This window comes from Amblyomma mixtum, chromosome 10, assembly GCF_055824585.1.
Source record: "Amblyomma mixtum isolate Tamu chromosome 10, ASM5582458v1, whole genome shotgun sequence".
Classification (NCBI taxonomy): domain Eukaryota; kingdom Metazoa; phylum Arthropoda; class Arachnida; order Ixodida; family Ixodidae; genus Amblyomma; species Amblyomma mixtum.
Window position 1 is genome coordinate 46,138,790 of NC_143021.1, and position 16,076 is coordinate 46,154,865.

General features: G+C 47.5%; 1 protein-coding gene across 1 annotated transcript in view; it reads left to right on the plus strand.

Moving 5' to 3' along the window:
* The window catches only part of LOC149325696 (uncharacterized), a 343,155-nt gene that overhangs the window by 45,894 nt on the left and 281,185 nt on the right, over positions 1–16,076 (plus strand). The gene's annotated exons all lie outside the window — the stretch shown is intronic.

Here is a 16,076-nt window from a genome sequence, read left to right on the forward strand (position 1 = left end):
CCCCCATTTTCCCTGCTATCAAATAGGGTACGGAAAGAGATGTCTTCAGACTTGCGTGCGTAGACGCGAGTTGAGCGACGGTGGCAATCGGTCAGGTGCTGACGAGTCGTCGAGCTAAAAGTGCATTGTGACCAAATGCACGGGATTTCGCCTTCTTTTATTCCGTCACGAAAATCTGCTGTGCAGCTATTTCTAGCCGTTTTGAGGAACTTTTAACGCGACAGCGTCAAAGGCCCCGTTCTCCAGCAAAATCCGATCTCGGCGCGGGCGCTGTGAAGGAAAAATCACCGGCAGCCTATGGAGCAGGTGGGCCACCCAGGTCACGTGACCTCGGCGCAATCACAGCCTGCCCACCGGATAGTGAGCGAACCGTAGCAGGCGGCAGAGGAATTGGCCGCTCGGCCACCTGGGCCGCACAGTGCCCACCGCTGGCAGCACCTGCCACCGCAGGACTCCCAGGGATCTGTGCGAATGTACAGGATGGACAAGTATCTTCTGCCTGCGTGGGAATGGACCCACTATGCTAGCGTGTGATACCACTAAGGCCCAGCTTATTTTTCCCCTCCAATATTACTCCTTTATTGTAAAGATATAAAAAGTACATTGGAGGAAGTCCGCATTGAACCAGAAATTATCGCATGCAAGACCGATGGAAAACGAAAGTAAAGGGCCTGCGCCCAAGAGAAAATTTACGGAAAACCAAATACAAGAAAAAAATGGCAGGAATCAGGGCTGACAAAAGGTAGTTAGGCCTAGTGAGGAAAGCAAATGGCGGTATAGCCTAGCCTCAGGAATCCGCTTTGGTGGCCGTAGGGTTGCCGAATGAATTGGCTCACTGGTCAGGCTTCCCCGTTTCACGACAAGCGTCCATACGTAATAGGCAGCTAATAAAAAGAAGTAAAATAATAAACCAGAGAAAGGAACAATTGAGATCAGTAGCGTGGCTTTTTGGGCTTGTTGGTACATAGTTCCAATGCACTGCAGCGCAGCCAAAGACGAGGACACAAGAGACGACGTGGTGTTCGTGTTTCGTCTCTTTTGCTGCGCTACAGTGTATTGGAACAATTAGAGACGCATGGGCAAACTTTATTTCAGTGCAGATCTCCAATGAAAACCAGAGGCACGCATCCACACAATCTGCGTGAAAAAGGCAGAAAAAAACACCAACAAAGAAAAGGCTCCCTTCGTACAGCGCTTTAGACGAATGCTTTAAAGAGCTGAAATTCTAATTTCCTCGTCGAACAGGCCACTAAACTGTCAGCAATACACCTGCTTTTTCGATGCCTCCAAACGTTCACGCTGGCCACCCGTTTTTCCCCGTCCGAAGAGCGGCAGCGCTCGCGAGCAGCGGAGTGCGCCGATGTTGGGAATGCCATGCCTTTGTAAAACACTTTTTTTGATAGCAGGAGTTCAAGCACGGTGCCGATGGCTGCTTCTTACGCAGCCAAAAAGTCAAATTTATTATTTCCTTTTGGCAGCCAACTTTGCTTCGGCCTGCACCTGTCACGAGCGAAAAAGAAAAGAGGAATGACCAAATGAAAGGCACGTTAATTGCCACGTGACACTTGAGAGAGAGAGAGAAGAGGGAAGAAAAGAGAGCGCAGTGGTATTTTCGTAGGAGGTGGAGAAGACGACGAGGAAACTGAAAATGAGGCGGAAGAAGAGAAAATCAAGTGGACGTATAAAAGGAGGAGTGCCTCGTTGGCATTCGCCACCGTACCTTCGCCAGTCCCCCCGCGTGGGTATGTGCCATGCTTACTGCGGAGAAGAAGAAGGAGGAGGAGTGGACAGGAGGAGGAACGTTCTAGATGCGGACGTTGACGCAGGGCCGTCAACTGCTGCAAGAGGCGTTCGATCGTCAGGACTGCATCCAAGTCGTGACACGTCGGATGCCAGGGGGCGAAAAGACCCAGCTTTATTGAGCAGCGCGTATTTATACCCACAGCAGGGCGAGGGGGCAAGCGCAGCGCTTTGGTTCATAACGCTTATCAGTTGCCCGTTTAAGCCGGCACTGCGCACACTGCCCGTCGCGCATGCGGTACATCTTTCTCGTTTCTCGTCTCTTGTGTCCTCGTCTTTTGCTGCGCTACAGTGTATTGGAACATCTTTCTTCTTTCATAACAAAGAACAACGAACGAAGGGAATTTTGTAAGCACAGGATCAGCTCACTGCACAAGGAATTGCTCAAGACACTTGTTCAAAGTTCCCACCGTATGCCAAACGACGTGGGGGTACACGTCTCTGCGATCGTCTTAACACCGGGGCGCTTGACACTGCATCACCATCAGACGTCAGTGGTTGCTGCGGCGGTAACTTGTTGGTGGTGGTGGTGGTGCTGCCGCTGCTGCGATGCGCTGTTTCTCAAGGTGCCCTCGCTGACGCCATCAAGTTCACGCTGAAAGGTTTCTTTCGTAGGCACCAAATGCTTTCGGTTGTGACGCAGAAGTCTTCCGTCCTCTGTGATAAGATTGTAGGACCTGGGTTCTGAAGAGCGCTGCACCACCCTTGCCTTTTTGTCCCAGAATAACTTCTTCACGCGCACAGTGTCCCCTTGGTGCAGAGGCGGTAGTGCTTGCCGTTTGTTCGTTGTCTGACGATGCTTGACAATATGTAGACCAGGAGCATATAAAATGCTTGGCAGCGTTGTTCGGAGCTTTCTGCCCTGAAGGATTTCTGCTGCTGACTCGGCTCCTTCCAGCGGAGTTGTCCTGTATGCCAACAAACCAAGCCAGAAATCTTGATTGGTTTCAGCGGTCTTCTTTAATATTCGTTTTACCACTTGCACCCCCTTTGCAGCGAGGCAATTTGACTGCGGGTACCTAGGGCTTGAAGTACTGTGGTGAAAATCGTAATCTTTTGCAAATGTGGCAAACTGGTGGCTTGAAAATGGCGGTCCATTGTCTGAACACATTTCCATAGGCATGCCGTACGTCGTGAAGATGGCGCTAGTTACTTGAATGACAGTCTCAGAAGAAGCATCTTGAAGAAGTTACACCTCTGGAAAGTTCGACAGCGCGTCGTAAATGTAGAGGTAAGGCCTGCCGCCGTAGTGGAAAATGTCAATGCCAACTCGATGCGGCTGCTTAGGTACTGGGCGCATCTTCAGCGGTTCATGTGGCTGGCTGTACGAGTATTTACTGCAGACTGCACATTTCTGAACAAAATCTTCAATGCCGCTACTCATTCCCGGCCAGAATACCACTTCCCGGGCTCTTGCCTTGCATTTAGTAATACCCAAGGGGTCTTGGTGAATTTTTTCCAGCATTTCACGCTTCATACTGGTGGAAATAAGAACCTTGCATCCCTTTAACAAAATACCCTGAACTTGAGATAGCTCGGCACTAAATGGCTTCAGTTGGCCTTCGACCTGTTCGCCGTTGCCGAGACTCCCGAGTACACTGCTTAGGTATTTATCTTTGCTTGTCTCGGCTACCAGTGGCATTAAAGATCTGTGGCTCATGCGAGACGAAACCACGCTCACGGCATGCACTTCTGCACCTTCGCTGCCGATGCCGGCCTTATCGCAGTCGACTGATGTTGTGAAGGTGTAGGTTGCGCAACCACGGGACGAACCACGAAGAAAGACACCGAGACACACACAAGCGCTTGTGTGTGTCTCACAAGCGCTTGTGTGTGTCTCTGTGTCTTTCATCGTGGTTCGTTCCGTGGTTGCGAAACCTACACCTTCACAACATCATGTACCAACTAGGCCCAACCCAACTTTTATTGCAGTCGACTGAACCCCGGGACAGCATGTCGGCCAGGAAGAGGTGTTTTAATAGCGTACGTTGTTGGGCTAGTCGGTCAATCATGGTAAATAAAAGGGGGGTACTGCGCACAAAAACACACGGACAAGAAGATAACAAAAGAAGCGCAGACTCGCGACTAACTTTATTTGAAAAACGACACTCCTTTTATAGCTTCAAACTGTCATATCTCACACATGCGGAAACCGAAAACCTGTCTTCATTCTGATACAATTTGATAGAAGGGTCACTTCCGCAATCTTTACCCTTCTGTTTGATGCAAAACGCCTCAGCCAACTCACGCGCCACCTGGTAACGGCTCCTCCTCAAAACTTTGGTATCTGTCAGCAAAAGCAGGCATGACTTATTGCGCGTAGCATCCGGACACGCGCCACAATGCAGGGGTAAATTCGACCCTGTTCCTTATTTCATCGAAAGCTTGTGTTCCCTTAAGCGATCATTCAGGCATCGGCCTGTCTGACCGATGTATACCCTGCCACAGGTGAGGGGAATCTGGTGTACGACACCCGTCTGGCAGCTGACGAAACGAGTGGCATGACGCTTCTCGCAGTCTGCCTTCCTCTTCCCTCCGGACATGACCTGAGGGCACAATGAGGCCAACTTGCACGGGGCGGTAAAAACTAGCGGCACGCCGTAGCGTTTCGCCACATTCTTCAAGTTGCCGCCGCGGTGGCTCAGCGGTTATGGTGCTCGGCTGCTGACCCAAAAGACGCGGGTTCGATCCCGGCCGCGGCGGCTAGAATTTCTTTGGAGGAGAAATTCTAGAGCCCCGTGTACTGTGCGATGTCAGTGCGCGTTAAAGAACCCCAGGTGGTCGAAATTTCCGGAGCCCTCCACTACGGCGTCTCTCATAGCCTTAGTCGCTTTGGGACGTTAAACCCCATAAACCAAACCAAACATTCTTCAAGTTGTTAGAAATTCTGTGAACATACGGTAGAACCGCTGGCCTCATTTCCTTAGAACGACCACTATCTCGGCACGTCCTATCTTTCAGTTTGCGCAGAAGCTTCTCGGCCACTGCAACAATGATTGAAGCAGGAAAACCAGCCTTCGTCATCCTAGTGACCTAATTATTGAGGCTCTCGTGCACCAGGTGAGCGCAAGACTTAGACAAGGCGCCCTGCAAGCAATACGTTCCGATGGCCCGTTTAACAGTCTTGGAATGTGCTGACCTGAACGGCAACAGGTCTTTCTGTGCCCGTTCTGTGCCCTTGCTGTAACACTAAATCACGTTTGCTGGATGTACTTACCACGGGAGTGGAAGTGTTGACTTATCAGCAGTTATGGGCTTCAAGGTTATTTTAGAGTTAGCGTTGAAATTAGGGTTGTCTAAGCAAGAGGCGTTAACTATATTTGAAGAAGACGTAAAAAGGAGGCGAGAGGAAAGAGCACAGGCGCGTGAAGATGCGAGAGCGGCGGAGGAACGCCGAGCGGCGCGTGCCAAAGTGGAGGAAGATCGTGAGATTAGAAGAATGGCTCGTGAAAAAGAGGTGATAGAACTAAAGTCGCAGTTAGCGAGCGCGCAGAGTTCAGAAGATGAAAGGCGCTCTGTGACCGCAGGCGGGCAGTGCTACAGAGCTTCTAAGGTTTGCCCGAAAAAGCTACTGGCGCCTTTTGATGAAAGGAGAGATGACTTAGACGCATACCTCTATCGTTTCGAGAGGATAGCGCTAGGCCAGGGTGGCCCGAAGAGTGAGTGGGCTACGGCTCTGAGCATGTCCCTCGTGGGAGAGGCCCTTAGCGTCTTTAGACGAATGCCGGCGTCTGAGTCGTGGCAGTACGATAGGGTGAAAGGCACACTGCTTAAACGATTTCGGTTGACTGCAGAGTGGTTTCACGAAAAGTTTCGGTCTACAGAACCGGATGATGCGGAGACTAGTAGTCAGTTTGCATCTCGTTTGAGCGGTTATTTCGATCGTTGGATGGATGTGTCTAACACCGAGAAGTCTTTTGAGGGAGCCAAGGACCGCGTAGTTACCCGGACCAAAAATGGAGTTGAAGCAGTTGAATATACCAAAAGTACAACAACTATATATCACTTCAGAGGTTCTTGCAAAACAACAAAGAGAGGAGAAATCACTACGTGACTTCTTCAACAGAGTTGGTAACGCACTGCAAAGAAAGGGCAGCCGCACGACACATCAGTTCCTGCTTCAAGACGACTTATTCTACAGACTACGTGTCTTTAATACAGGAAGACAAATCGCGCAGTTAGTGTTTCCAAAAAGTTTGAGACGCGAGGCGTTACGCTTCGCTCATGACTCCATTTTAGCTGGGCACCAGGGGGTGAAGAACACCGCATATGGGATAACGCAAGAATTCTTTTGGCGAGGGATTCAGAGTGCAGTTAAAAGATATGTGAAGTCATGAAACATCTTCTAACGTACAATACAGAAGGGAAGAGTGGGTCGAGTGCCTTTGGGAAACATGCCCATCATTGACCATCCGTTTTCGAGAGTAGCTGTGGACATTACTGAACTCATAACACCGGCGTCCAATAGAGGAATTTATTACATACTGGCTCTAGTCGATATGGCAACAAGGTTCCCGGAAGCAGTACCTTTAAAGACGATTGATACGGTGCAGGTGGCAGAAGCTTTGCTTGAGATGTTATCTTGTTATGGGGCGCCATATGAGATCCTTAGTGATTGTGGATCCAACTATACGTATGAAGTTATGAAAGAGATCGATCGCCTCCTGGCTGTTAAGCACTTATTCACCTCACCGTATCGCCCCATGGGTAATGGTACGGTAGAAAGGTTCAATGGTACCATCGAGTCCATGCTGAGGAAGATGGGCCAAGAAAAGCCAAATGACTGGGATAGGTACTTGCCCGCATTCATGTTTGCCTATGGGGAAGTTATGCAGGAGAGCCTTGGTTTTTCCCCTTTTGAAATGTTGTATGGACGAAGAGTGCGTGGTACCTTGGCAATCCTCAAAGAGATTTGGATCAACAAACAGTTGGAAGAGGATTCAAAGACTACGTACAGCTACGTGCTTGAGTTGAGAGAAAGACTCCAAGAGACTTGCAAAATCGTGCTCCAGAACTTGGAGCAAGCTAAGGAGAGATATAAGAAGATATATAACAAAAACGCAAAAGTGCGGTCACTGAAGCCTGGCGACAAGGTGTTCATACTGCTTCCTACTGAATACAACAAGCTGTTGATGCAGCGGAAGGGGCCGTTTGTAGTGACACAACGAAGGAATGACGTTGACTCCTGGTTGACAACCAGGAGAAATTGTTTCATGCAAACATGCTCAATAAATATGAAGAACGAAGATGTGGGGCAGCAGTCGCGTGCAGTCTGATTCACGAAGAGAAAGATGTAGACAGTCTCCCCACGTTTAACACCAGAAGGACACTGGACAGGGAGAAAGTGACCATAAATTCAGACTTCGATGGGAAGAAGATCGCGGAGATAAAGGAACTATTTCACAGGTATTCAGACATTTTTCTGACTGTCCCGGGCAGACTAATGTTATCAGTTGTAGTTATCAAACCGACTGTGTGTTGACTTTCGGGGCTTGAATCATGTTTTGGTAGCGGATGCAGAACCTATTCTGAGACTTGTTGTTGTCCCCGCTAAAGTTGCAAACAAGAAGTTCCATTCGAAGCTGGATCAAGCTAAGGGCGACTGGCAGATACCCATGAAGGAGTCTTCAAGGAAAAATACTTCGTTCTCTTGCAGGAATGGGCTGAAAAATTTCAAATTCATGCCTTTTGGTTTCAAAACAGCAGAAGCTGTATTTACCAAGCTAATGAGGAAGGTGCTGCAAGGCCTTGGGAATGCAGAACATTATATTGACGACATCTTAGTGGCGACTAACTCGTGGCCCGACCACTTGGAAACTCTAGAAAGACTATTGACAGAATCCGTATGGCTAACCTCACAATTAAGCCAACCAAATGCGAGATAGGGTTTGAAGCTACGGCATTTCTGGGCCATACCATTGGGCAGGGTCATGTTGTTGCGAAGGAAGATATCCTGGACAAAATCCAAGCAGCTCAACCATCGAGAACTAAGAAGGAAGTACAATCGTTTCTTTGGTTGACTGGTTTTTATAGAGAATCTATGCCTAAATACGCTGACGTTGGAGAGCCATTAGTGTCAGTAATAAAAAAAGAAGCTAGTAATTGGACAAAATGGACGTCCGTGCATAGGTAAGCGTTCGCAAGGTTAAAACAACATATAATGCAAACGCCGGTGTTGCTAGCTCCAGACTTGGCAAAGAAAATTTTTTCGCGGAGAGATGCTTCAGACAGAGGTCTCCGAGGTGTGTTTTTGCAGGAACGAGTTGGGCTGTTGCATCCAGTGTCATATTCCAGTAAGAAGCTAAATAAAGCAGAGCAGAATTACTCCACTGTAGAAAATGAATGTCTTGGTTTGGTTTTGGCGCTGAAACGTTTCCACCTGTATTTGTATGAGAAACCGTTCCGAGTGCAGAGTGATCACCAGCCGCTGCAATATTTGAATAAAAGCAAGAAGTGGAATTGCAGAGTGGCGAGATGGAGTCTGACACTACGGGAATTGATTTTAGCATCGATTGCGTGCAAGGAAGTGAAAATGTTGGTGCAGATGTCGGACGACAAGGTACGGAAAATGTAACAGTGGAGAGGTTGAGTACGACTAGCGAATGTGGCTGTGCTTTATTAGCTCGCGTTACTTTGGGTTTTGTGCGTGCATTAACATTTTGTATGCCGTTGCTGCATGTGTGATGGGTGGCCGCTGTATAGAATTAAGGAAGTGACATTTGTTCTTATACAGTGCCTTAATGCAGGTTTGAGTTTGAGTTTGAGTTTATTAACATTTTTAGTTCTCGGTACAGAAAACTAAGGGCCGGGAACAAAAGCTACAAAACCTGTACCTGGCTGGGTCCCCTGACCCCACAACAAAGTTGGTAGCGATGCACTCCGAATAAACAAATCAAAAACTAACGAAGAAAAACGAACAAAACACTTTGAGCCAAAACAATTTAACATGATATTTGAAATTGTGCACAACACTCGTGCCAATATTTAAACAAAATAAAAACTGTTTTAGCAAAACCCTGTGCAGAAATCATCAGAAAAAAACAGAATCCATCAGGAGAGACACTTATAATCAATAATGTACAACAAATAAGTATGATGAACATAAATCAAATATATTCCATACCACTAAAAAGCAGTCACTCGAAAAGAAAGTGCACATTATAGAAATTCACAAAAACCGTGGACCCAACTACAACCACACAATGAAAATTTCGCGTAAAAATATTTTCAGTGTATGAATAGGATAATTGATAGCTTCAGCTAACACCGCGTTCTCGTTTAAAGCGTTGGGAATAAGGTATTTCATACTTTGTAATCCATAATTTGTTCGTAAACGTGGTAATATGTAATTTATTTTCCTGAAGCAAAAGCTGTCATTTTTCATGAGATATGTATTATCAAAGCTGTGAGAATTTTGTTTCCTTTGGGTGTATATGTAGAATGCATGTTTGTATAAATAGAGCTGTTCAAGATAAAAAAATCCCACGTTTCTTGAAAAAAGGCCTTGTGCTCTCATTATAATTTAAGCTTTCCAGAGCCCTAATGGCTTTCTTTTGCATGATTGTTAACATTTGCAAGTTACCTCTAGTTGTTTTCCCCCATATCAAAAGACAGTAAGTTAAGTGGGATTGGATGATTGCATAATATGTATTTAATCTGTACCTAGTTGGAATCAGGTTCTTCACACTCCATAATGCTCCAACTACTTTGGACATTTTTAATTTCAAATGATTTACATGTTCATTCCAGCTCAGAAACTCTTCAAAGTGGACACAGAGGAATTTAATGGTTTTTGTTTGCTGCAAACTTTCAGTGTGGAAGGTGAGATTAATCTCGTAGTCAATAGGTGTGTTTCTTGCTCTGAATAGGATATATTTTGTTTTCATGATGTTTAACTGCAAATCATTGCTAATAAGCCAGTTCGATAAGTTACATAGCCAAGTGTTGGCTGCTTCTTCTATTTCTTTCAATTTTGATCCGGAAGAAAAGCATTTGTATCATCAGCATACAAGAGTATGTCTTGAGTGAAAGGAATATTTTCAATATCATTAATATAGAACAAAAAGAGAAGCGGACCTAAGATTGATCCTTGTGGTACACCCTTATTTATAGTTCTCAATTGGGACACATAATCACCCAGTGTAACGAACTGTTTTCGATTACTTAAGTAGCTTTGAATTAAGTTATTGGCATGTCCCCGAATTCCATAAGCATTTAGTTTTTCGATTAGTATGCGATGGTTTACGGAATCAAACGATTTCCTTAAGTCGAGGAAGATACCAACTGTAAACAGCTTTTGTTCGATATTCTCGATTATCTTCTCTTTAATCTGAATTAGTGCTGTTTCAGTCTACTTATTTTTGCAAAAGCCAAACTGTTTGGGAGAGATTAAATGAAAATCAGTTGCATATGCAGCAAGTCGTTTATATATAAGGCATTCCAATATTTTCGCAAAAACACTTAATAGCGATATGGGGCCGTAGTTGTTAAGGTCGTCTTTTGAGCCGCCTTTATGGATCACTGTTACCCGTGCGATTTTTATTAAGCTCATCTGAAAAAAGTCCACTGCGCAGGATACTATTGTATATATGTGCAAGCGGGGAGGCTAGAGTTGAGGCTACTGACTTGATTGGCAGTGGCTTAATATCGTCAGGACCTGGATCACTATTGCTCTTTAATTAAAGAAACAATAACTCGTTTGATCTCGCCTTCATCAGTAGGGTGTAAAAAAGCGTGCCTTGTTTACAAGTATTAATGTAAGTGACTGGATCTAAATCTGATCTATCCCGCATCGGGTCCATCGCAACTGTCAAAAAATGTCTATTAAATCTTTCACAAAGTTCAACACCACACTGTGTTTCACCCTGCGTGTTTAACTCCGAGAGACAAGTGAATTTAGGTGTCATATTGGTGACTTCTTTGTAGACCTTCTAAAATTTTTGAGGTTGATCCACGCTCTGAAATTTACGGTTGTAATACTCACGCTTAGCTTTCCTTAGTTTTGCATTAACTTTGTTGAGATATATTTTAAGCTCCTTAAATTTTAATTCATCTTTGTGTTTCAGCCAGTCCTCAAACAATTTATTTCTTTGTTTTATCTTACCATACAGCGCGGGGCACATCCATGGCTTTCGAGCCCTTTTATGTTTTTTCCAAAAATACACCGGGAATGCCTTTGAGTAGAGCTCTTTAATCTTAGAGTAGAATAGATTGAAACTAATGTTTGAATCTTGCTCGTTAATGATCTGATACCAGTCGACCTTCTGAACTAATTCTCTAAAAGCTTGCAAGGTATCATCATTAATCTTTCTCGTTTTAAACTGTGTTTCATTAACTTTCTTAGAGGAAAGGTCTTCTAAAATACAAAAAAATAGCCAGGTGATCACTAATATCTGCCGCAAGGACCCCAGAAACAATTCGGCCCGAAACGAGATTAGGGAAGGAGATATCAATCAGAGTTTCCGATGTTGCAGTAGCACCTGTGGCACTGCGTATACGATTTTCATAACCATAACAAAGCATCATACACTACTAACGCTTTGCAGATCAATGTTAATATCCCCAACAACTATTCCAAATCGACCAGAAACTGACAACTGCGTTAATACTCCATCAAAGTATTCAAGGAAACCCTTTGTTCTGCCCGAAGGGGGTCTATATACAAGAATAATAACGGTATCTCTACAAGCTGCTGTCAGTATTTCAAAATCATTGGCCATAACACAAAAGTCATGTAGTAAACTGCAATTTAAACCAACTTTCGTGTATAAAGAAACCCCACCACCTCTTTTTCCAGAGCGAAATAAACCCATGTGGTTGTAACCGTCAAAATGATAAACATCAGATTGATTCATATACCAAGTTTCCGTGAAGCAAAGTACATCAAATTCCCAAGAGAGCTCTTCTAGATACAATGCTAATTGGTCTCCCTTCTTTCGGAGACTGCGGGTGTTCAAGTGAAACAAAGATAGTGATCTACGCACCCAGGCATTTTTTAAGATGTGTTCCTTAAAGCTATTAGAATCACACATCCTTCCATTCATGGCGTGAGATCAAGCGACACAACGTGTACATGGAATGAAAACATGTGATCGGTAGAGCCGTTTAACTGCCCGGCGAGAAATCATCTTCTTGCACTCCAGAATTATCACTTGATTGTGCGATAGGCGAGCTCGCTGTCATGCGATCCACATCGGCCACCGACTTGATAGGCAAGACTGTGGTTGCCTCGGCTCGACGGGCCAGAACCTTTCCATTGCTTGACCACACCAATTTCCACCCCACATCTTTGTTTCGGGAGTTAGCAGCCCCGAGTAGCTGCTTGTTTTTCCGCGTCAAGTGTTCATTTATGTACACCGGTTTAGCGGTTCCTTCGAAACCGAGCTTTTCAGTCGTTAGCCGTGTCTTCCTTGCTTTGGCCAAAACCGCATTACGCTTAGTTCTGCGCGTGAAACGGACAATTATGCTCTTTGCCCTTGAATTTGGTACATAAACTTTGTGACAGATATCAATGTCATTGTCATTGTCATTGGATTACCTCATCCAGCTGTTCACCAATTTGCTTGACGAGTGATATCTCATCACAACTCCCAGGCAAACCCTTGATTTCCAGATTATTGAGCCGGTTATACTGCTCAGTTTCATCCAGTTATCCCGCAGTTTGTTTTCTTGTTCAAGCATCTGGTTTTTCTCAAGAAGTTTTCTAATTTCCAGCTTCAGCTCTTTCATATCTTTTTGAATTTCTGTGGCACCGTCACACGCATCCGAGCAAACCTTCACGCCTTCTTTCAGAGACCGCATCTCAGCTCGCATCTCTCTTCGAAATTCATCCAGTTGTTTAGCAAAGTCTTTACCATCTTTTGTCATCACTGCAACAGTTGGCGCTCAAATAGACAATATAGAACAATATCACTTGCGGTGTTCGGCAGCGGTGCGCAAAGAGAGGAGCGTCATGTCACCCAGCGTACCATTTGCCCGGACGACACCCTTTCGAGCTTGGCGGTAGGCGGTCCTGCTAACGATCAGACGACCCTTATTCAGCACATTAAGCAGTTTGTGCGGTAAGTGGTCGCCCGTCAATTGTCGCTGGTTACCTGCCAACCCGCCCCAACGCCATCGCTGTCTCTTTCTATTCAGCGCGTCATCCAGGAGCAGGTAGCTGACGTCCTGCCGCCATTAATCCACCCCCTCTGGTCCCTGCACCGCTGACATATGCTGAAGCAGTCATCCAGCCACGGCCTCAGCCTGTTGTTCCCACTTATGTGCCACCTGTCAATGTGTACCCTCAGCAGCATCTCGCCCCTGCAATGCCGCTCACTGATCATCTTCTGCCTCGCACCAGTCCCCGCCCTGTGAATCCGTGGCGCACCCCAGACACCCGACCGATTTGCTATGCCTGCGGTCTGGCTGGTCATGTGGCCCTCTGGTGCCGCACGCGCAGATCCGGTCCTCACGACTACGGGCGCTCGCCGACGTATGCCCTCCGTACCTGTCTCTTCTCGTCTGCCACCTCAGAATCCCTCTCCGTCTCGCTCCGACTCCTACAACCGAAGCCATCGGTCGCCGTCTCCTCGACGTCGTTCGCTCTCTCCTATGCGCATCCGATCACCGCCCCTCCTAGCGGAAAACTAGGCGCCGCAGTTCCGGAGGCAAGAACTGCGCTGTCAGCGACCGTCTCAAGCCCTATCATCGCTCCTATGAACGTTATTGACGTGCTCGTTGAAGGTGTTCCTGTTGACGTGCCTATTGACACTGGTGCTGCCGTGTCTATCTTTAGTCGAAACTTGTGCCGCAAACTAAGAAAAGTGACGAAGCCGCTTTCTGACCATTCGCTAAGCACCACCAGCGCTGACCCCATTCGCCCTCTGGCAGCCTGCACTGCCCGCCTCGTCATCCAAGGCCTGTCCTACACCATTGAGTTGTTCGTTCTCGCCCGTTCCTCTCGTGACATCATCCTCGGGTGGGACTTTCTGTCCGCGCATCACGCCATCATTGACTGTGCACGTGCTCAAATTGATTTGTCGCCGCTGTGTGATGCTCTTCTGGACGCCTCCCCTATTACCGCCGCGCCTATTCTCGCCGCTGACGACTTCGACGTGCCATCTTTCTCTTCTGTTCTAGTGCCGCTGACTTGCCCTGCAATCTCTGACGCTATTGTCGTTTGTTCACCCTCGCCCCTTTGTGCGCACCGCAAATCTGTCATGCTCCCGCATGCCGTGCTCACACTTTCTGGTGGTTGTGGCGCCCTGTACGTCGCGAACCCGTTGCCATTCCCCACCACTTTACTTCGAGGAGAATCGCTTGGCACGGTTGATATCATCGATCTCGGCGACGCTTCTCCTGTCCTTGATGACCCTGACGCCCATGACATCACCGCCCTCGCTCCTCCCGCCGACGTCGCCGACCCGTCCTCCCCCGGTATGTTTTCCCATTCTGTCGATGCCGCTCTACCATCACACCAACGCGCCCAGCTCATCGCTTTGACGCAGCGCTTCCGCGCATCCTTCGACTCTCCTCAAGCACCGTTGGGTCGTGCAACAGCGGATCGCCACCATATCGACACTGGCACCCATGGACCCTTGCGCCAACGCCCCTATCGCGTCTGCTCCGCCGAGCGCCGCATCATTGATGACCAGGTGAACGACATGCTATACCGCGGCGTGATCCAGCCCTCTCACAGCCCGTGGGCTTCTCCGGTCGTGCTCGTCAAGAAAAAGGACGGCTCCATTAGATTCTGCGTAGACTATCGCCGGCTAAACAAAATCACTCGGAAGGACGTCTACCCCCTGCCTCGTATAGATGACGCGCTGGATTGCATGCAGGGCGCGGAGTACTTCTCTTCGTTGGATCTGCGCTCTGGGTACTGGCAGGTGCCTATGGCCGACGTCGATCGCCCGAAAACAGCTTTCATCACACCTGATGGGCTGCATGAATTTGATACCCTTCGGTCTGTGCAACGCGCCTGGGAACTTTTGAGCGTATGATGGACATCCTCCGTGGGCTTAAATGGCAGACATGGCTCTGCTACTTGGACGATGTTGTCATCTTCTCCCAGAATTTTCCGTCTCATCTTGTCCGCCTCGAGAGTATTCTTCGCTGTCTCAGCGACGCTGGCCTGCAGCTGAACTTGAAATTTCAAGTGTCGCTTTGGCGCCCGACAGCTGACTATCCTAGGCCGCGTCGTGTCCAAGCATGGTGTACTCCCGGACCCTGCCAAGCTCCGCGCAGTTGCTGATTTCCCGAAGCCCACATCCCTGTGTCACAGAAGTGGCGGCAACCTGTAAATTACTTTTATTTGTATAAAACTAATGCGTCCGCGTTTCTTTGCATGCGTCTCGGGAAGAGCAAGAATGCATGCACGCTTCTTTCGGTTATTTAGACAACCCCTTCGCATTGCGAAAGCGGAGGCGACTCAAGGTCGACCCCGATACTGCCGAAGTCTTGAGCTGACTATTAGCAGGACAGAAGTGCGGCCTACGTGACTGCCTTTTCGGTTGTGTTTTACTTTTTTTGCGTTTCCAAGGTCACCGAATCGAGAGTCGAAGCCTAGGGCTTCTTTTTAGTTGTGCTTTAATTTTTTCCTCCTCCAAGATGGCGGCCATGCAGAGTCAAAGTGTAGGTGCCTACGTGCGCTTGTTGCGCTTTTTGGTGTTTTGTTTTTTTGACGCCGACGCTGTGGCGCCGCGAGTGCTCGCCCGCTTGCGCTCGAGGGCTTTAAAAGGGGGCCGTATGGAAACGAACTTCCGTCCGCTCGTCGGTGGAAACGCTGCCGCCGTGAACTCCCGGGTCTCCGAGCCGCCGCACCGCATCCTCGAAACCGCAAGCTGCCCTGGACGGACGTCGCCTTCGGGGGCCGCACTGACTGCGTGTTTGTGGATGGACTGCAGCCGCGCTTCCCGGTTGACTGTATGTTTGTTCACCTTCTGGCTTTTTATCGACTATCTAATTGGCCTCTCACTTGTATTCTGACCTGTGTAGAAATATTCAATGTGTAACTTAATTCAATGTGCTTACTGCTATGTGCTTTCCGCAATTGTTTTGTAGAATGTAAATTATGTGTCTGTGAAAGCTGCCGCATTGTTCAATCGAAGCTATAAACGTTGTTTTGTTGTTGTTACCTCTTAACACGCCTCGGTCTCAGTCACTACGTTTGCTTACCGGCTACGCCGGGCATCAAACGGCCACCCCCTCATTGTCCGGACTCGGTGATGATGTCGCCTAGTCACCGAACCCGTGACACCCTGAAAGAACTCAGAAGCTTTCTTGGACATTGCTTC